Source organism: Dreissena polymorpha, chromosome 3 (genome assembly GCF_020536995.1).
Source record: "Dreissena polymorpha isolate Duluth1 chromosome 3, UMN_Dpol_1.0, whole genome shotgun sequence".
NCBI lineage: Eukaryota > Metazoa > Mollusca > Bivalvia > Myida > Dreissenidae > Dreissena > Dreissena polymorpha.
In genome coordinates this window covers 49,138,415-49,162,211 of record NC_068357.1, presented here as the reverse complement: position 1 = coordinate 49,162,211, position 23,797 = coordinate 49,138,415, and the positions used below count along the sequence as shown (strand labels likewise).

Sequence of the window (23,797 nt, the reverse complement as noted above, 5' to 3'; positions counted from 1 at the left end):
AGTATGCATCACTTTGGGTATATACAGACCACTATAGAGAGTAGTAAGTATGCATCACTTTGGGAATATACAGACCACTATAAGAGATAAGTATGCATCACTTTGGGTATATACAAACCACTATATAGTATATTTTCTTAATTATTTTTCAGTTTGGGATCCATGTGAAACACCACAGTTCGAAGTACAAATCAGAAATGCAGAAAATATTTGGGACATCAATCAGGTTTACAGATAGTAATAAACTTCCAACTTAGATATGCTCTCTTAATGGTTAATAAACTATGGCATACCATCTTAGCCAGTTGGAAGCATAATGTATTCGAGATATTTCTCTGTATTGACCATCTAAGCCAATTCGAAGCATAATTTATTCGCGATATTTCACTATATTGACCATCTAAGCCAGTTGGAAACATAATGCATTCAAGATATTTCGCTGTATTGACCATCTAAGCCAGTTGGAAACATAGTTTATTGAAGACATTTCTCCGTATTGAAGAGTAGTCACTATTTTCAAAGATGGCATTGTCTGTTCCGCAAAAACATTTGTGATTGCAAATTTGTCTGCACCCATATCAACAAAATTTATTATTGATGACAATTTATTGTTCTTTAACAGACAATTAAAAAGTAACAGTGCCATGTACATTTCATGAACAAAAAATCAACAAGATTTCCAAAGTTTTAGTTGAATTTTAACACAAACAAGTACAGGTGGCTTGAGTATGCTTGTGAAATATAAAAGAGTTGTATACTGTGTCTTATTTGTTTTATACTCAAAAGAGTGAAACATTACCTAATTTGAAGTTTATTAGTTTGTGTCCCAAAGTTTTCATAAGAGTGAGAGATTTGTCTCACTTGTTTGACACTTTGCTAAAATCACTGCTATAAGAAATGAATTATTTAAATGCTGACAACTGTTAGTAGGTATTTCACAGAAATGTCTTTTCACGTTTGCCAAATTTTCAGAAAAAAAATAGTTTGTACATGTTGTATTTAATCTAAATGTATATTTACTTAATATTGGTTATTATTATTAAAAATAAAAACAGTTTCCAATGGGCGCTCATGGTGTTACATAATTTATACATGTCACATATTCATATCAGTCTCAATTGGGCGTCAAATACAGGCATATCCCACAAATCAATTTATGATGTGATGGGCATGTTACTTCTGAAAAATGGAAAACCTTTGAATTTATGAAATTCATTAACCCTTTCAGTGCGGGAACCGAATTTTGAAGGCCTTTGCAAACAGTTTGGATCCAGATGAGACAGGATCAGGATCCAAACTGTTTGCTATTCTGATAGTATTCTTTGAAAAAATCGAAGAAAATGCTAATTTAAAAATTCAGCAGATGACATTTTAGCAGACGACAAATTTCCCAGCATGCAAAGGGTTAACAATGTTTATCATCAATAACACCAGATATGGTTTTTAAAGTATGAGTCTTTTATGTTTATCATGTATTAAGGAATGAAGTGTACTATCAATTTTGGTCATAATGCAACATACAAATGTCTTACCAATTGTAATGAAATGTCACAGTTTTATCATAAGCAGTGTCTGAATGTAAAACACTGTCATATTTGTTACCTTTCAGATTTGAGTGGTCCTTTCAAAACTATTTTGATTTTTTTTCAGATAAAAGGTCAAGGTTACTAATCAAGGTCACATTTTCAGTGCCAGCTTTGTAACTTAAACATGCCTGGAAGAATTTTAATATCATTTCGGATCATTATTGCCAATGATCAGACAATGTGTAGCTTGCAACTCCCATGCTCCTAGTTGGATAGGTTAAGGTCACAATTCAAGCTTTAAGTTAATACATTTTTGTTTCCTCTATTGCTAACATACCTTGGATGATTTTGATATAACTTTGAAATATAATTCACCATTACCAGACAATCAGTTGCTGACAAATACCATGCTTCTTGGTTAAAGTTCAAGGTCATGAATTGCATATCTCCTTAAGTCTGTAAAAGATTTACTTTATATTGTACATAATTTTTAGGAGTGCCCCCCTCCCCACACACACTTTCTTGAAAGGATTTACTGGGGGTATGTATATTTTGTTGCATACCTTTAATGTTTTGTTTTCAGAGTGTGTGACCGAATACAGAAGAAATGTGACACATTGGGAAAGATTAACAACGAACGTAGAAAACAAATGGTAGATTCGTTTTATATTTATGAATTCTATTGCAGTTGACATTGTTTTATGTATGTAATGTATGAAGATACTATTTTTTTTATACCTTCACATAAAGGTCAATCATCATTAAATGTGTAGCTTCTAACTCAATTCTCAATGCCCTTTGTTATTATCCCCTACCCGTGAAACCGGAGGGGACTTATGGTTTGCGCTCTGTCAGTCTGTCTGTCACACACTTGTCTGGATCCTGTGATAACTTTTAAAGTTCTTCATATTTTTTTCATGAAACTTGAAACATAGATAGATGGCAATATGGAGATTATGCACGTCATTCATTTTGTTCCTACGTCAAGAATTCTGGTTGCTATGGCAACAAATAAAAATTAAAAAATTACTGACAATGGTGGAGTTTCACCTTTTAGGGGACAATATTGCTTGGCAATCTCTTGTTGTAACTTGTAGAAGACAAATCTTGATGCATTTTCTGTTACTCTCATATAGTAATGTCCTAACTAAGATAATCAATTAAAACAAATGATATAAACCTTTTAAACTAACAAATTCTTATTAATTGTCAATTTTTTTTATTTTTTTTTTCAGAACGAATTTCTTGACAAGAATTTTTCCATTGCCAGATGAGGCTACGTTCAGCAAAGTGAAAAGAAAGGTGTGCTAGCATTGCTGGATTGGTAATTTTCAGCTCAGGTACTACTTAAAGTACCCTCGTACTCTTCAAGTATACTTCAAAGTACCTGGGTTAGGCAAATATACTAAAATGTACCCTTGAGTATCACAGGGTGCCTTAAAGTGTATGTTCCGTACCCGGGGGTAAATTGTACTATATTTAAGAGTACCTTGGGTCTTTTAAGAAGTACCTGAGCCAGCAACAACCAATGTTCTTAGCCCTAGTATGACTGTGTACCTGAGCCAGCAACAACCAATGTTCTTAGCCCTAGTATGGCTGTGTACCTGAGCCAGCAACAACCAATGTTCTTAGCCCTAGTATGGCTGTGTACCTGAGCCAGCAACAACCAATGTTCTTAGCCCTAGTATGGCTGTGTACGCTCACTCTTAACATCTAGAGAAGAGATTGTTCACTCAAAGTCTATAACAATGTAGTTAAGCACAGAATAATCATAAGCAAAGAGTCCAGCTATGCCATGATCATATTATACTTTTGTCAAAAGCTACCACCAAACCAGGGGTCTCAAGTATTATACTACTGGGCTACAGTTTCTCGGGTGAGCATTCCAGGGTCTTCAGGGTTCTTTGTTGGACATTTTGTCTTCATAGTATGAGGCCTGTGCAATTTTCCATATGCATGTATACTACATTTTAAGGGGCATTTTCACAGATTTTGGCATGTATTGAAGTTTGTCATTATATGCTTTATATTGATAAATGTAAACATTGGATCTAAAAGCTCCAGTAAAAAATCAAGAATAAAATTTTTAAAAGGAAAAAAACAGTAACCCTCAACAGGGCTCGAACCACTGACCCCTGGGTCCTAGAGTAAAAGTCTACCACTTAGACCATTCGGCTATCTAAGCTCACACAATGAAGGATGTATTTTATACTTTATATAAGCAATCCTCAATCCTGTCAAAAAATAACAACAACAACAAAACTGTCCAAATTATTCAATCGTTTAGCGTTGCATTGCTTTATAATATTCAGGTTTTAAATCGTCAAAAGATGCATATAAGGGATATTTCAGAGCATGGTGAATGTTCAGTATTACTGTTTCCTCACAAATATCAGAACTACGAAAATTTGCTAATCTGAAACAACTTTTTAGCTCACCAGAGCACAACGTGCTCATAGTGAGCTTTTGTGATGGCCTTTTGTCCGTCGTCCGTTGTGCGACATCAACATTGCCATGTTAACTCTCTAGAGGTCACATTTATTGTCCAATCTTTATGAAATTTGGTCAGAAGATTGGTCTCAATGATATCTTGGATGAGTTCGAAAATGGTTACGTTTGCTTGAACAACATGGCTGCCAAGGGATGGGGCATTTTTAGCTTGACTATTATATATGAAATATATAGTGGAGCTATCCTACTCAGCCCGGCGTCGGCGTTCCCGTTAGTGTTGCCGTTAGCGTGCAAATGTTAAAGTTTGCGTACTTCCCAAAATATGTCCTTTGACATATTGCTTCTATATTTTGCATACTTCTTTACCATCATGACCCCAATCTATAAACAAGAGCAGACAACTGTATCAAGCATTTTGACAGAATTATTGCCCCTTTTATACTTATATGCATATTATTGATAAATCTATGTTTAAGTTTGCGTACGACCTCAAATGTTTTCTATGTCCTTTAAAATATTGCTTTCATATTTTGCATACTTCTTAACCAACATGATCCCAATCTCTTAACAAGAGCAGACAACTGTATCAAGCATTTTGACAGAATTATGGCCCCTTTTATACTTAGATAATTGAGCATTTTGCTTAAATTACCATAACTTCTTTATTTACGATTATATTTGATTCATACTTTGACAAAACAACACTTAACCTGACATACCACAATGCACTTCACCCAAACCATCTCCCATGCCCCACCCCAGAATCCCCCCCCCCCCCCAACTTTTTTTTTTTTTTCTTATTTTTGAATGATCATCTATTAAAGGACCACACACATTACACCCCCTCCCCCCCCCCTCCCCATAATGGCTTACGTTATACTGTCAAGCACTCGAATAGTTGAGCGCACTGTCCTCTGACAGCTCTTATTCCTTATATGGCTATAGTCAAACCTTGTTAACTCTAGAGGCCACTTTTATTTGCCAATCTTCATGAAATTTGGTCAGAAGATTGGTCTCAATGATATCTCGGATGAGTTTCAAAATTATTATGTTTGCTTGAAAAACATGGCTTCAAAGGGGCGGGACATTTTTCCTTTTATGGCTATAGTATAATCTTGTTAACACTCTAGAGGCCACATTTATTGTCCGATCTTCATGAAACTTGGTCAGAAGATTCATGCCTATAATATCTTGGAAGAGTTCAAAAATGATGCCAGTTGGTTGAAAAACATGGCTGCAAGGGGGCGGGGCATTTTCCTTATATGGCTATAGTAAAACCTTGTTAACACTCTAGAGGCCACATTATTTTCTGATCTTCATGAAACTTGGTCAGAAGATTTGTCCCAATAATATCTTGTTATCTCAGGTGAGCGACTTGGGCCTTTCAGGCCCTCTTGTTTTTATTTTGTCAATTCACCAAAACATGAAAAGGCCCCTTTTAAGTACATGTATTTATAAAGAACTGGAGAAGGACATTGGCCATCTACTGTGAAACCATTTATTTTCGTCAGTACGAAATTTCGTCCTTTTTAAAAAAATGACTATTTCGTCAGCACTTAAATTCGTCCATTTCTGGTTTTGAAAAAAAAGCGTCCGATTTGTTTGTAATGTTTGCGCAAAAAATCGTGCTGGGGAAAGAGAGGTGACACTTGGTAGTCACTTTCGGGAGGTGGGCCTTGTTTGGCATATGCCAATTAACAAGTCTGTTATTTCAGGTGATAGTAACTGTCCCTTATTATTTTATGTCATTAACACGTTCTTTGTTATGATCAGCGGATAAGTGGGACTGAATAACCGTTAACGAGTGTTTTAAACAACAAAGCCAATTGCCAATTAGTCTTTTTCAATTACAATCACGGACAACCAAACACAAATCAATATGTTCTTTATTAATTTGTAATAAAAGCGTAGAATATATTTCAGTTAGGTGTTGATCACACATCATCATATTTTAATTGCGTTTAATAGTATTGTCTTTAATCCGGATTCGCCGGGTGTTGGCTGTATAATCTGCAACACCCCTGAAAAACACAATACACACAATGGGTAATAAAGTTGTTAACAATTAGCGCTAATCAACACTATTGTACCTAAACGAATCGACGCATTCGATACAGCCTTATTGCATTCGTGTTTTACGGGAAATGTCAGTTGTCAGTACACTGTATAATAAACACCCCTTTGCGTCAAAACCGGATTTAACTTGAGTGTGAATAGTCATTAGTCGACTGTTTCATGTTCTTTGTATCAATACCATCCGTATTAGTACTATAAGTATACCAGTCTACAAACAAGGTGAGCGCTTCGGACATTAAAAAATTGACCTACGGTTTAGCGTTCATGCCGTCGTATGCATTTAGCAATATCAATCGTTTTTTTTCACCATTTCTTTACTTGCAAAAAATACTAGTGGCATATAACTTACCTTGCAATCTTTTTTTTCTCGCATTGTGAGAGTGTTAATTTGAGCCCTGTGTATATGCGTGGATTATGCTGGATTTAAATGCCTCATGCCTACGGTAATTCAGTCTTATTTGTTTCAAATATGGGACATGATTGTTCGTTAGGATCTTGATTTCGTCCATCGACCGAAGGACGAAAAAGACGAAAATTAATGTCTGACGAATAATAATGGTTTCACAGTATTTGAGACCTATTTAAGAAATAGTCAAGATCTTTTTGACATCAAATTGTCAAGACAATAATTATGAAAAAAATATAGTTCATGTATATAAATATACTGTTGATGGATAAATAATGTCACTTATGCAATTTGCAATGCCAATTATTATCCCCTTTGTTTCAGACAGTAGAAACAGTGAATGGCAGACAACTGACCCGAAGAGAGAACCTGCTGCCCTTGAAAACACTGGTCCAGGTAAGAGAGGAATTGGTCTGCTTAAAACACTAGACCAAGTAAGAGAGGACCTGTTCTGCTTGAATACACTGGTCCAGGTAAGAGAGGACCTGTTCTGCTTTAAAACACTGGTCCAGGTAAGAAAGGGTCTGCTCTCTTTGAAAACACTGGTCAAGGTAAGAGAGGATCTGGTCCCCATGAAAACACTGGTCAAGGTAAGAGAAGACTTGGTCCCCTTGAAAACACTGGTCCAGGTTAGAGAGGACCTGGTCTCCTTGACAACACTGGTCCAGGTAAGAGAGGATCTGCTGCTTTTGTTAAAAAGTGGTCCATGTAAGAGAGGACCTGTTCTGCTTTAAAACACTGGTCCAGGTAAGAGAGGGTCTGCTCCCCTTGAAAACACTGGTCAAAGTAAGAAAAGATCTGGTCCCCTTGAAAACACTGGTCCCAGTAAGAGAGGACCTGGTCCCCTTGAAAATACTCCTCCAGGTGAGAGGATTTGCTGCCCTTTGAAAACACTGGCCCAGGTAAGAGAGGACCTGGTCCCCTTGAAAACACTGGTCCAGGTAAGAGAGGATATGCTGCCCTTGAAAACACTTGTCCAGGTAAGAGAGGGTCTGCTGCCCTTGAAAACATTGGTCCAGGTAAGAGAGGATCTGCTGCCCTTGAGAACACTGGTCAAGGTAAGTGAGGATCTGCTGCCCTTGAAAACACTGGTCCAGGTAAGAGAGGATCTGATGCCCTTGAAAACACTCGTCCAGGTAAGAGAGGATCTGCTGCCCTTGAAAACATTGGTCCAGGTAAAAGAGGATCTGCTGCCCTTGAAAACACTGGTCCAGGTAAGAGAGGATATGCTGCCCTTGAAAACACTTGTCAAGGTAAGAGAGGATCTGCTGCCCTTGAAAAACACTGGTCATGGTAAGAGAGGGTCTGCTGCCCTTGAAAACACTTGTCAAGGTAAGAGAGGATCTGATGCCCTTGAAAACACTGGTCCAGGTAAGAGAGGATCTGATGCCCTTGAAAACACTCGTCCAGGTAAGAGATGATATGCTGCCCTTGAAAACACTGGTCATGGTAAGAGAGGGTCTGCTGCCCTTGAAAACACTTGTCAAGGTAAGAGAGGATCTGATGCCCTTGAAAACACTGGTCCAGGTAAGAGAGGATCTGATGCCCTTGAAAACACTCGTCCAGGTAAGAGAGGATCTGCTGCCCTTGAAAACACTGGTCATGGTAAGAGAGGGTCTGCTGCCCTTGAAAACACTTGTCAAGGTAGAGAGGATCTGATGCCCTTGAAAACATTGGTCCAGGTAAGAGAGGATCTGCTGCCCTTGAAAACATTGGTCCAGGTAAGAGAGGATATGCTGCCCTTGAAAACACTGGTCATGGTAAGAGAGGATATGCTGCCTTTGAAAACAGTGGTCAAGGTAAGAGAGGATATGCTGCCCTTGAAAACACTTGTCAAGGTAAGTGAGGATCTGCTGCCCTTGAAAACACTTGTCAAGGTAAGAGAGGATCTGCTGCCCTTGAAAAACACTCGTCCAGGTAAAAGAAGGTTTGCTGCCCTTGAAAACACTGGCCAAGGTTAGAGAGGATCTGCTGCCCTTGGAAACACTGAACCAGGTTAAAGAGGATCTGCTGACCTTGAAAACACTGGTCCAGGTTAAAGAGGATCTGCTGCCCTTAAAAACACTGGTCCATGTAAGAAAGGGCCTGCATCCCTTGAAAACACTGGTTCAGGCAAGAAAAGACCTGGTCCCCTTGAAAACACTGGTCCAGGTAAGAGAGGACCTTGTCCCCTTATAAATACTGGTCCATGTAAGAGAGGACCTGGTCCCCTTATAAATACTGGTCCAGGTAAGGGAGAATCTGCTGCCCTTGAAAACACTGGTCCATGCAAGAAAGGACCTGGTCCCCTTGAAAACACTGGTCCAGGTATAGAGGACCTGGTCCCCTTATAAATACTGGTCCAGGTTAGAGAGGATCTGCTGCCCTTCTCAACACTGGTCCAGGTAAGAGAGGACCTCCTGCCCTTGAAAACACTGGTACAGGTAAGAGAGAATCTGCTGCCCTTGAAAACACTGGTCCAGGCAAGAAGATGTTCTGCCCTTGAAAACACTGGTCCAGGTAAGAGAGGACCTCCTGCCCTTGAAAACACTGGTCCAGGTAACTAAGAACCTGGTTCCCTTGAAAACACTGAACCAGGTGAGAGAGGATCTGCTGCCCTTGAAAACACTGGCCCAGGTAAGAGAGGACCTGCTCCCCTTGAAAACACTCGTCCAGGTAAGAGAGGATCTGCTGACCTTGACAACACTGGTCCAGGTAAGAGAGAATCTGCTGCCCTTGAAAACACGGGTCCAGGTAAGGGAGGACCTGGTCCCCTTGAAAACACTGAACCAGGTAAGAGAGGGTCTGCTGCCCTTGAAAACACAGGTCCAGGTAAGAGAGGACCTGGTCCTCTTATAAATACTGGTCTAGGTAAGAGAGGACCTGCTGCCTGTAATTTATAAGTGTCCTTTTCATATCTCTTATACCCTTCGACATAGTTTCATTAAACTGGCCTAAAATGTTAAGGTCATTTATATGATGTTTTGAAGGCATAAGTCACTTATACCATTAATTGTATGATGACAAGGCACACATATTACCTAGATCTTTTTGTGCGTACATTTAGCTGTTGATCAAAAGATTTATATCTTAGTAATAATTCTGCCATACAAAGATAAATGATTAAGTAAATATAAATCTCAACAAGATGGAAACAAAAGCAACTATTTGTACATGTTCTATCGTCTATTGTAAGGGGTCATGTGGTGTGTGTGGTTCATTGTCAACTTTTATTTTGTAACCACACAAGAAGCCACATTTTTTTATCCAATCTTGATAAAAATTGGTCAGTGTTCGAACCTGGGTCTTGTGGGTCAAATTCAAGGTCACCAAGTCAAATCAAGAAAAAACGTGTTACCACTCTAGAGGCCACATATATGACTAAATCTTAATGAAACTTGATCAGAATGTTTATGTTGACATTATCTGGGTCAAGTTGGAATGTAGGTCAGGTGTGTTATAGAAATAGATGTCAACTAATAGCAAAACCGGATTACCAATCTCTCATCATAAATTAAGCTAATGTAACATGTGAGACAAATCTCATTAATTGACTCAGTTACTCCTGTTTGACTACAGTGTTATTCATTAACAAATCAGTTTCTTTGTGTTTATTATTTGTGTGTAATTTTTTTTCGAAGTTCAATATGTTATCCCCCCTTTCCTTGACCGCGCCATGTAGCAGTGTGTTTGTCTTTCTGTGTGTCTGTGCGAAATGTTCTGTCTCAGCCTCATCTTTGCCATATGTTGTTGAATTTTGATTTCACTTTGTACACATATCCATAATCATAAGACGGCCTGTTGCATGTAGCACAATTCTGCCTACTTCAAAGTTCAAGGTCACACTTATTGGTTTAGGTTTACTTTGGCAGTAAAACAGATGGAAACTTCTTGTCTCAGCCATATGTTTGCGATATATTGAAAGGTTTTGAAAAACCTTGGCACAAAAGTAAAACATCATAAGACAACAAACATGATAAGAAAACGTGTTGCAGGTAACAAGTATCTCCCAACCGTAAAGGTCAAGATCACAATTAAAGATCAAAAGTAAAATTTAACTATGAAACAGCTTGACTCAGCCATAATTTTGCCATATATTGATGTATTATAAAATAAACTTGCACAATGCCATTCATCACAAAATGATGTGTAGCCTGTTACACTTGTCTCCCGATCTGAAAAGTCAAGGTCACACTTCAAAGATAAAAGTTTGGTATTAAACAGCTTATTATGACTGTAATTTTGTCATTTATGATTAGATGCTATTTAAGGATAAACAGGAGGACTCCGCATTTTTGTGTGTACAACCTCAATGTCACACTGAGATGTCAAAGGTCAAATTAGGCTTCATTCAATTTTAAGACAATTTATGAGACTGGGTGTCGCATGTATTTTTTTTTTTCGTAACCTCAAAGGTCAAGGTCACACTAAGAAGTTGAAAATCAAATTTGCCATGAACATATTGTGTTTGACAAAAGAACTATATCGAGACAAAAGTGACATGCGAGGGCATGCTTGATTAATGAACACAATTCTGGTTCATTTATGTCTGTCCTATTCTCTTACTTAGTTCATAACTTCTATCATATAAAGTCTTTAACAATTGTTGTTTGTGAACTCAAGGGAACACTTACAGTTACAGGCCAAATATTGCCCTTTAAATAATGGTAAACATCATTCAATATAGACATATGCGTGTTTGCAGTAGAATTGCTCTAATACTTATGTTAAGATATTTCATTTCGAGCCTTTCTCATGATGACTTGGTGTGCTTTGCAATATTAAATTTGTTTTCATAAATGTCAAACAGTGTTTCCTAGTGGCTCATCTTGTGGGCATTTCAGACGTAAACTGCAGTTTGTTTTTATTCTGTCCTGTTGCTGTTCGGCATAAAAGAATACACTTCTTGTCATATTAACCTTTCCACTCCCAAGTTTTGCTAACCAGTGTATGTATTTCATTTCAGATGTTGATTTCGAGGTGTATTGACAATCCCAACGACCCATACCTTGAGCTGGACCACACATGCTGGCCTCTGTATGTAGAACTCCTGCTGGCATGTGGAGTCACCTTGCTGCATCCTGTTGACTCTAACAGACTCAAATTAATGCCCTTTCACCTCTAGTGTTTACTGGACAGTGGAACATTGATGTCCTTTCATCACTACTGTTTTACTGGACAGTGTAACATTGATGCCCTTTCATCACTAGTGTTTACTGGACAGTGTAACATTGATGCCCTTTTATCACTAGTGTTTTACTGGACAGTGAAATATTGATGCCCTTTCATCACTAGTGCTTTTACTGGACAGTGAAATATTGATGCCCTTTCATCACTAGTGTTTTACTGGACAGTGAAATATCGATGCCCTTTCATCACTAGTGTTTTACTGGACAGTGAAATATTGATGCCCTTTCATCACTAGTGTTTTACTGGACAGTGAAATATCGATGCCCTTTCATCACTAGTGTTTTACTGGACAGTGAAATATTGATGCCCTTTCATCACTAGTGTTTTACTGGACAGTGAAATATCGATGCCCTTTCATCACTAGTGTTTTACTGGACAGTGTAACATTGATACCCTTACATCACTAGTGTTTTACTGGACATGGGGACAGTGTCACATTGATACCCTTTCATCTCTAGTGTTTTACTGGACAACAGAACATGGTTACTTATTTATTGCACTTGTAACCAAGTTTGATAATACCCTTTGTTTATCTAAGACATCGTATGCCAGTATGTATGACTGTTTAGTTACATTTTCAGTTTCATAAAGTGAAGGTAGGGAGGAACAGTGACATTAGGGAGGAACAGTGACAGTATTTTATTTATTTTTATGACCCAAATACAAGGTTAAGGGAGTATATATAGGGAATCTATTATCACTATGCATGTCTGCCCATCTGTCAGTTAGACTGTGTGATTGTACATACAGATATGTCAAGAAAAGTTTTACACAGCTTTTACTCAGCGTACAAAATTCAAACTCAAGTCTTTTTCAACTCTAAAAACTTCTAATTAATGCCCAATGGTTTGAAACTGAACTCATTTTTAGCTCATCTATTTTTTGGAAAAAAAAAAGAACTATTGTCATCACCTTGGCGTCAGAGTCGGCGTCCGGTTAAGTTTTGCGTTTAGGATACTCATAAAGTATCAATGCTATTGCATTCAAACTTGGTACACTTACTTACTATCATGAGGGGACTGGGCAGGCAAAGTAAGATAATTCTGGCTTGCATTTTGACAGAATTATGTGCCCTTTTTATACTAAGAAAATTGAAAATTTTGGTTAAGTTTTGTGTTTAGGTCCACTATAGTAGTGGGGGACATATTGTTTTTGCCCTGTCTGTTGGTTTGTTGGTTTGCGCCACCTTTAACATTTGCAATAACTTTTGCAATATTGAAGATAGCAACTTGATTTTTGGCATGCATATGTATCTCATGGAGCTGCACATTTTGAGTGGTGAAGTCACGGTCAAGGTCATCCTTCAAGGTCAAATATATGGGTCAAAATCGCTCATTTAATGTACACTTTTGCAATATTTCAATATTCAAGATAGCAACTTGATATTTGGCATGCATGTGTATCTCATGGTGCTGCACATTTTGAGTGGTGAAAGGTCAAGGTCATCCTTCAAGGTCAGAGGTCAAATATATGTGGCCAAAATCGCTCATTTGATGAGTACTTATGCAATATTGAAGATAGCAACTTGATATTTGGCATGCATGTGTATCTCATGGTGCTGCACATTTTGAGTGGTGAAAGGTCAAGGTCATCCTTCAAGGTCAAATATATTGGTCAATATTGCTCATGTAATGTCACTTCTGCAATATTGAAGCTAGCAATTTTATATTTGACTTGCATGTGTATCTTATGGAGCTGCACATTTTGAGTGGTGAAGGGTCAAGGTCAAGTTCATCCTTCAAGATCAAACGTCATATACGGGGACATAGTGTTTCACAAACACATCTTGTTTCCTTAAGTATCAAAGCCATTGCTTTCATACTTGCAACACTTACTAACTATCGTAAGGAGACTGTGCAGGAAAAGTTATGTAACTATGACTGGCATTTTGACGGAATTATGTGCCCTTTTTATACTTAGAAAATTGAAAATTTGGTTAAGTTTTGTGTTTAGGTCCACTTTTTTCCAAAGGTATCAAAGCCATTGCTTTCATACTTGCAACACTTACTAACTATCGTAAGGAGACTGTGCAGGAAAAGTTATGTAACTATGACTGGCATTTTGACGGAATTATGTGCCCTTTTTATACTTAGAAAATTGAAAATTTTGTTAAGTTTTGTGTTTAGGTCCACTTATTTCCTAAATTATCAAAGCCATTGATTTCATACTTGCAGCACTTACTAATTATCGTAAGGGGACTGTGCAGGCAAAGTTATGTAACTCTGACTGGCATTTTTACGGAATTATGGGCCCTTTTTACTTGAAAAGTTGGTTAAGTTTTGTGTTTTGGTCCACTTTACCCCTAAAGTATCATAGATATTGCTTTCATACTTGGAACACTCTCAAACTATCATAAGGGGACAGTCAAGGACAAGTTGCATAACTCTGGTTGTCATTTTTACGGAATTATGGCCCTTTTTTGACTTAGTAACTTTGAATATATGGTAACATTTTGTGTTTAGATTCACTTTACTTCTAAAGTATCAAGGCTATTGCTATTAAACTTTAAATACTTTCATGCTATCATGAGGTTACTGTACCTGGCAAGTTGAATTTTACCTTGACCTTTGAATGACCTTGACTCTCAAGGTCAAATTATTAAATTTTGCTAAAAATGCCATAACTTCTTTATTTATGATTAGATTCGATTGATACTTTGACAAAACTTCTCTTACCTGACATACCACAATTGACTCCATCCAAGCCATCCCCCCCCCCCCCCCCCCCGAATCCCTCCCCCCCCAATCCCCCCCCTATTTTTTTTCTTCACACTATACTATAGCTCCATGAGATACACATGCATGCTAAATATCAAGTTGCTATCTTCAATATTGCAAAAGTATTTATAAAATGAGCGATTTTGGCCACATATATTTGACCTTTCACCACTCAAAATGTGCAGCTTCATGAGATACACATGCATGCCAAATATCAAGTTGCTATCTTCAATATAGCAAAAGTTATTGCAAAATGTTAAAGTTGGCGCAAACCAACCAACCAACCAACAGGCCAACAGACAGGGCAAAAACAATATGTACTATAGTGGGGGACATAAAAATCAAAGCGGCGTTATCATGAAGCTGCACATTTTGAGTGGTGGAAGGTCAAGGTCATCCTTCAAGGTCAAAATTATTTTTTTTTTAAATTTAAAGCGGCGTTCTTATGAAGCTGGTTATTTCGAGTGGTGGAAGGTCAAGGTCATCCTTCAAGGTCAAGGTCATCCTTCAAGGTCAAAGGTAAAAAAAATCACAGCGGGGTTCTCATAAAGCTGCACATTGTGAGTGTTGGAAGTTCAAGGTCATTCTTCAAGGTCAAGGTCATCCTTCAAGGTCAAAGGTCAAAAAAATAATAATTTCAAAGCGGCGTTATCATGAAGCTGCACATTTTGAGTGGTGGAAATTCAAGGTCATCCTTCAAGGTCAAGGTCATCCTTCAAGGTCAAATGTCAAAAAAATTATATTTCAAAGCGGCCTTCTCATGAAGCTGCACATTTTGAGTGTTGGAAGTTCAAGGTCAAGGTCATCCTGTCAGGTCAAAGGTAAAAAAAAAATAATTCAAAGCAGCGCAATAGGGGGCATTGTGTTTATGACAAACACATCTCTTGTTTTTTTTCAAACATGGTTAAAAACACAAATATTTATTTTTATTATTTTATTTTTAAAATACCGTCCAACCATCCCACCCAAGAATCACCCCCTCCCCCCCCCCCCAATTTTTTTTTTTTTTTGCACCCCCACACTATACACCCCTCTCCACTCCACCCCTCCATCCTTTGTGATTGAAATTGAGATAGGTCCCTACACCTTTAAAAGGAAAAATAGATGAGCAGTCTGCACCCGCAAGGCGGTGCTCTTGTTATAAGTGTAACAACTTGTTCCATTTTCTTACATGCAATTCTAGGCATATTTGCCAATACTGTCAAAGGTGTATAAATTATGGTCTGATTTTATAGCGGTAGTTAGGTCATATTCCCAATGCCAAAAATCAAGTAAATTCCCAATTGATGTTTTGAGCTTTGTAAGTTTAGCAAAATATCATTGGAATACAATTATTGTGACAACCTATTCTAACCATGTTTGGTATAACTTTATTTGTCAAGCAAGAGAAATAGTTTTATTGCTGCCCTTAGTTTTACTAGAAAGCATGAACTTTCTGTAAATGAACTGAAACTGCTGTTGACTAACAGAAAATATGAGGAATTATTTTGTGTGCACACATGATTTATAATGGGTATGATATTCAAGTTATAAAACGAATAAATAAAATGAACATGTATTTATTTATTTTTATTTGTTTTCACTATTTTGCAAACATATACAGAATATTAAAACAAATTATGTTAGTATAATGTTTTGCGTTATTTACTTAAAATTACACATTAATAACCAAATGAACACAGATAATAGTAATGAATACAAGATGCATCAACCTGTATGTTTAAATATCATCTTTTGTCGTACAAAAATACAAAATATAATTATAAAGATGTATAGGGAAAGCTTGAGCGAAGTTCAAACAGTAATTAAAGAGGAGTTGAAAACACATGAATAGAGACGTACATTCAGACGGACAACTACATTGCCCCACTTTGTTGGGTTATATGTGCAGTTTATCAGCAATAATGAATGACATTTTTTTTAAATACTTGTTTGAGCTAAAACTTTACTTGTCGCTACTATTCTTCTTACGGGCGAAAAATAATTATACCTCCACAAACGAAGTTTTATCCGATCTTCACCAAACTTGGTCAGAAGTTTTATCTAGATGATCTTAAGGCCAAGTTCAAACATGGGCCATGCCGTGTCAAAAACTAGGTCAAGGGGTCACTTAGTGCTTTTTAAACATTGAGCATGGTACCACTGTTTTTTGTGAAGACAACATGCTAAATATTCTGTGTCAATGCGGCATGTGGGGGTATTCGTCACGTCAGTGACAAAGCTCTAGTTGCCATTAGATGACACTGTAAAATAGCTGATGTTAAATGCATTGCTTCTTTAGCGATAGACCAACTACACTCGTCTACTCTTAAAAGTAAAATGGTTTTAGTTTGTTCTTAGATGAGAATATTATTCGAAAGAAAATCAAGTATGTACACATCTTCGATTTGCTGATGCAGCATGAGGAACCCACACCCTTGCTTTGTCGAGAACCGTCATGGTTGAATGATTTCAATAAAATGTAGAAAATTATCTTAAACAACAACACATGCAATTTCAAGTTTGTATCTTGAGGCGTTGAAAAATAAGAAATCAATAGTGTTATGTTAAAAGTGCTATTGTTATATGACCTGGCCCTGTAATACGGCCCGATGTTGGCCCGACATCGATAACCGGCAAACTGCAATTTTTCTACCGAAATTATCCTGAGATTCAAAATCTCAACCCATAGCTGCTCCAAAATATTTTTTTACATCAGCCCGACATATGAGTTAAATGTTAGCTTGAGTGGAAACCAAATGTTAAACCTTGAATTGTGCCCTTGACCTTTCCCTGAGGCGCATGGGGGTTGGACGCTGCACATTGTCTGGTAATTGGGAATAATGATCGATTGTGAATTAAATTCCTTCCAGGCATGTTAAAAATTCAATAAAGTTTTATTCAATACTGATAATAAATATTATATCGTTAAATCATTATTTGTGTTATTTTTATGCCCCCGAAGGAGGGCACATAGTGATCAGACTGTCTGTCCGTCTGTCTGTCACACTTTGTGTTTAGGTTTCGAAAAATGCTCATAACTTCTATGTCGCTTCAGATAGCAATTTCATATTTGGCATGCATGTGTATATGGACAAGGCCTTTCCATACACACACAAATTTTGACCCCTGTGACCTTGAACTTGGGGTCCGCGTTAAGGTTTCAAAATCTGGATTTAGGTTTCGAAAAAAACTCATAACTTCTATCAAGCGTTTATAGGGTGACAGCTCTTGTTGTTATTAGCTCATCTGAGCACAATGTACTCATGGTGAGCTTTTGTGATCGCTTTGTGTCCATCGTGCGTCGTCCGTCTTTAACATTTTGCCTTGTGAACACTCTAGAGGCCACATTTATTGTTTGATCTTCATGAAATTTGGTCAGAACATTTGTCACATTGATACCTCGAGTGAGTTCGAAACTGGGTCATGCTGGGTCAAAAACTAGGTCACTAGGTCAAAAAAAAAGAAAAACCTTGTGAACACTGTTGAAGTCACATTTGATGCCCAATCTTCATGTAACTTTGTCAAAATGTTTGTCTAAATGATATGTTGGTTGAGTTCAAAAATGGTTCCCGTCCGTTGAAAAACATGGCCGCCAGGGGGGCGGGGCAGTATTTCTTATATGGCTATAGAGAAACCTTGTGAACACTCTAGAAGTCACAATTTTTGCCCAATCATCATGAAACTTGGTCAAAACATTGGTTTCATTGATATCTCGGACAAGTTCGAAAATGGTCCAGATCGGTGAAAAAACATGGCTGCCAGGGGACGGGGCAGTTTTCCTTATATGGCTATAGTAAAACCTTTTTAACACTCTAGAGGCCACATTTATTGTCCAATCTTCATGAAATTTGATCGGAAGATTGGTCTCAATGATATCTTAGATGAGTTCAAAAATGGTTACGTTTGCTTGAAAAACATGGCTGCCAAGGGGCGGGGCATTTCTCCTTATATGGCTATAGTAAAACCTTGTGAACACTCTAGAGGCCACATTTATTGTCCAATCTTCATGAAATTTGGTCAGAAGATTGGTCTCAATGATATCTTGGATGAGTTCGAAAATGGATAAGTTTACTACCATCAGAACGATCACGAACATCACCATCACCACTACAAAACCACCACCATCACCACAACAATGACAATCATCAACATCACTATAACTAACACTACCACCATCAGCATCACACTTATCACCGCCGTCACCAAATCACTACCATTACCCGCATCACCATCAATATCACTTCCACCATCATAATCACCGAAACCGTCACTAACCCACCACCATCACCATCAATTTCACTATTAACACCACCAACATTACCTCCACCATCATCACCACCTCCACAGCCACGATCACAACCACTATCACCACCACTTCTACCATCAAAACGACCACAACCATCACCACCACCATTACTACGTCTATGTCACCAATACAATCATCACCCCCGATACCACCACTATCACCACAACCATAAGTACAACAATCACCAAAACCATCATCATCACCAAAACAACTACCACCACCACTACCATCAAAACGACCACAATCATCAACACCATCACCGCCATCAGCACCACCATCACAACAACCATCATCACCAGTACCACCACCACCACCATCACTTCCACAATGACCATCATCAACATCACTATAATGAACAAAACCACCATCAGCATCACAATAATCACAACCGTCACCAAATCATCACAATCACCAACACCGACACCAATTTACCATCATCACGACCACCACCACCATCACAAGGACCATCTCCAATAATACCACCATCACCATAACCATCATCACCACCATCAACAAACTGTCTATCACCACCACCATCATCACCACTATCCCCATCATCACCACCACTATCACCACCACCATAACCACCATTATCTACCTCAACACCATCACCACCACCATTACCCACACCACCATCATCATCTCTATCGCCACCACCACCAAAACTAACATCACAAGCACCGCCACCACAAGCACCAGCACCATCAGCACCACCATCACCATTGTCACCATCATCACCACCAAACCAACTTCCATCACCACCACCATCACCAATGCCACCACTTCAATGACTATCACCATGGTATGCTCACCACCACCACCTTCAACACCACCATCACCATCACAACAAGATCCATCACCACCACCATCATCTTCACAATCACCAATACCACCACAATCACTTTCAGCACTACCCCAACCTCCATCAATATCAACACCACCATCACAACCATTTCCATCACCGTCAACATAACCATCACAATTACCACCGACGCCACCAAAATCGTCATCATCGTCATCATCACCCACACCACCACCATCATTCCAATCACTATCACCCCCATCACAACCACCATCTGCCTAAAAACTTGAATCACCACCGACACCATCACAATCACCACCTATATCTCAATCACCACAACCAATTCCACCGCCAGAGCCACCCCAACAATCAGCAACAACACGACAAATAACCTCCATCATCACCACCATTACCATTTCCAACACCACCATAACCACCACCATCACAAGCACCACCACCAACACCACCATTACCACCATCATCACCACTATCACCACTCACCACTTCCATCACTACCAACATCGCCCCATTCACCACCATTACCATCATTATCACGACCACAATCACCTAACCATCACTACCAACATCGTAATCATCACAAACACCACCACCATAACCATTACTATCTTCCCCACCATCACCACCACCATCACAATCACCATTACCACTATCACCTTCACCACAAACATCACCACCTCTATCACAATCACTACCTCCATCATCACCACCACCGTCATCACAAACACCATCACCACTATCATCACCACCACCTCCACTATCAACACCATCACCAACACCACAATCATCACCACCATTACCATCACCGTAACCACCATCACCACCACCATCAAAATCATCACAAACACCATCACGATCATCATCACCACAACCATCACATTCACCGCCATCAGCACCGCCTACATCACAAACACCAGCATCACAACCATCACAATATCCACCAAAACACCAGCATCGTCACCATTTCGACAAATACCATCACCATCTTCATCATCTTGCAAATCATCATTATGTTCCTTGTTAATATAACAAAATGTATTTTGTTATAAATTGTAATTATACATGGACAAATAAGGCATGTGTGTTTGTATTAAACGGGGTTTCTTACACATAAATATAAAAAATATGTGTCAGTCGCTACAATTTATTTAATATGCAACAATGTTCAACCTCCACGGAACGGCTAAATTGAGGAATCTTCATGGCATCCGTAAACGTTGCGCCATACTTCTCCAGCAGTGAAACCGGATCGTGTTAGGGTCCCATCTGACACGAACTGGAAACTGACCTAAAATAATTTAAAAACAAAAACCAACGATGAGCGCTTTTTTCTCCTTCACCAAATCTTACCCCTGCCGAATACGCACATTGAAAAGCAGATCAATGTATTTACACCGCATATACATGCAAAAACTAGAAACGCGTTCATTTTACGCGCAGAACCATTACTGTCTTCTCTATACTTTATAGATGAACTATACCAAGAATATATTTCCCACTCCCACACAGTGTCAGGGTGAACGAAGTATAACTATTATGAAAGTAAATATGTTTTCTCATTAATATAAAACGAGATATATGATTTAATCAATTACGTTAGATAAATTTCAACTAAAAGATCATTAAGTTATATTGATTAAAATATCACGACTGGTATATTACATTACTTGAAAAAAGTTCATATTTTCAGTATATTCGGTAATAAAATTTCGCGATGTGAAATCGAAAGTACATCGCGAAAATATGTGCCATAACGATATACACACTTTAAATAAAGCAAGTAGATTGGTCATTTTATATATATAATATATACAATTCACAACGCATGCACAATTTGCATTACTGGGTTTACCACGTGACGATGATGACCAATCTACTGGCATTATTTATAGTTAACTGGTAGTTACCTGGTAGACATACCCAGTAAAATTTATTACCGAACATACTGAAAATATTACAACTTAACCATTTTTTTCAAGTAATGTTATATACCAGTCGTGATATTTTAATAAATATAAACTAATGATTGTAAAAAAATACGGTATTTCACAACTTTTCTTTTCTTCGGGGTCGTGGTTGACAGTCCCTTTAAAGTTCTCCCAACATTTGTGATCTTTACGTGTTTACATAATGAACGTGTTTCCGGCGATGACAAGATTACGTAAAGTGTACAGCTAAACAAAAACATACATGAGTAACCATTAAAATAAGAAAACAGATAAATTAAAAAAAACACGTATTATCATATATAGAAGCAAGAAATATCTTTACAAAAGATATACGGCGTTGATAGTTCAATGAATGAGATCAAGGATAACGAATGTCTTTTGCTGTGCAGTTCTTAGCTGCATCACACGCAGTACGGGATGTTACGCGGAGTTTTCGCGGCTTATTTTACATTATTACATATTGCTGGTCATAAACCTATAGATACAAAACAGAAAACCAAAAGAAGAATGGAAGTGAAATTAAAACATATGAGTCAACCGGCCACACGCGAAGTATCCGTATTTATAGGCGCTTTCTTCGAACAAACCTGTTTTAATGGTTTGTCGGGCATTGCTATTTGATTCGATTATTAACAGTATCGAGAATCATCGCGCTCATGCTTTATACATTAGTCAATATGGTGGAATAATAATTGTTAAATTAATCAAAAATAATATTTATCATTGTATTGTTGAAAACACATTAAGAATCTATTATTGACATACCATAATTATATAGCTGAATATCTTCATTTAACATATTTCTGGTCTATAGAAAATTCCAGGTCACCTAGTTCACGGATAGCGTCTTTATTACTGTATATAACGATTATTTTACTGGCCGCGAACTCCGGTGATGAACTGTTATAAACTCTGACATTCACACACTGGCCGCGAATTGACCCGATACCTCGCGGGTTGAAATGCAATGCATTAAAGTGAGGCCTCGCTTCCACTGCTCTTTATACTTTTACATGTTAACATGTTGACAGGAATATGAGAACATAGCCTTTAAGTATAAACGCTTTTGCGCTGGTAATTCTGTGAAAATAAAAGGCGCACGCACAAACTGTATTTATGTCGAGAATTGTGTGTAAAACTGTTCTATCCATTGAGCCTTTTCATAAGAGATAAAATTGTTTCATGCCTGTAAAACAGTGTTACAAAGACGCGGATATGTTTCCAATGTTCTGGTGGTATACTCAAATCAGCCAACGTAACAAATGAAGTGTATTCATTCGTACTTAGCCGCGGGAAATTTTATTTGAATTTTATTGGACACTTACAAAGGTCAGGTCAGGTGAAAAGCTGGCTTAATACAGCTATGCCGAAAAAATATGATACGTCCATTTGCAAGAAAAGGTCAAAGTTAACGTTATACTGCTTACTTACTGCCTTTGGTAAACAGTATTGCTGTTGGAAAACAGAACGAACACGCTATCGATTAAACTTGATTTTCAGAGCTAAGGCGTTTTAATACTGTTGACGCTGACTCGGACTCGCTTTCGCACCATCGACCCACGTCAGTGTGTTTACTTTTGCGGGCAAAAAAAGTGTGTCCCTCGCTGTAAACTGAGGAGCCTTGACCGAGTTTGAGCGCCAAAATTGTTAAAACGTCCTAGCTCTACAAATCAAGTCCAATGGACAGTATTAACTGTCTGCTTACCAACAGCAGTACTGCTTACCACAGATAGTCAACGACAATCGCACATCAAAATAATCTCATGAAGCATACCTGTATAACGTCATATTTGACCTTTAAAAATGATATAACTTATCTTTGTATTCACAGCAATGGCAGAGATGACGGTCCATACTTCAGTCTGGTATAGGTGACCTTCAGCGGTTGGCCATGGTGTATCGCAACCCATGTAGAGTTCATGCCCTTATCCCAATGCACGGATAGCTGTTGAGCAAACATGTTAGAGATACCACTACCACGTATATTGGACACAGACAAAGAATTTGTCCCCAATATTTTTGTCCAAATCTATTTATTAAAGTTTATTAGAGTTCCAACTGACAATGTGCTATATTTATTCCAAATAAGTTGCAGCGCGAAAACCCCCCGTTAACGATAATTGACATTGCAGAAAGTTCAAACGATCCGTTAAAGTACACATACACATTAAGCTTTTAGGTGCACATGTGAATTGTTTAATAACTATCTTTTTCATGGGGATAACAAAAAACATAAATTTGTATTAAGGTTATGCTTCTTTTCATTAATATCTACATGTTTTTTTAATACTTGGAGCGGTAAATTAGTCACCTAAAATTATTTTGTTTCAACTAGTTTTACATCTTCATTATTTATTATTTTCAATTAAGTAAAACACATTATAAAAACGTATCT

At 38.0% G+C, this 23,797-nt stretch overlaps 1 long non-coding RNA gene across 1 annotated transcript; it reads left to right on the top strand.

Annotated features, from left to right (window-relative positions):
- The first annotated feature begins 2,763 nt into the window (after positions 1-2,763).
- Positions 2,764-11,847, top strand: LOC127874076 (uncharacterized). The gene is made up of 3 exons (XR_008046612.1): positions 2,764-2,828; positions 6,784-6,855; positions 11,405-11,847. It is a non-coding gene; the product is annotated as an uncharacterized LOC127874076 (long non-coding RNA).
- Positions 11,848-23,797: the final 11,950 nt, after the last annotated feature.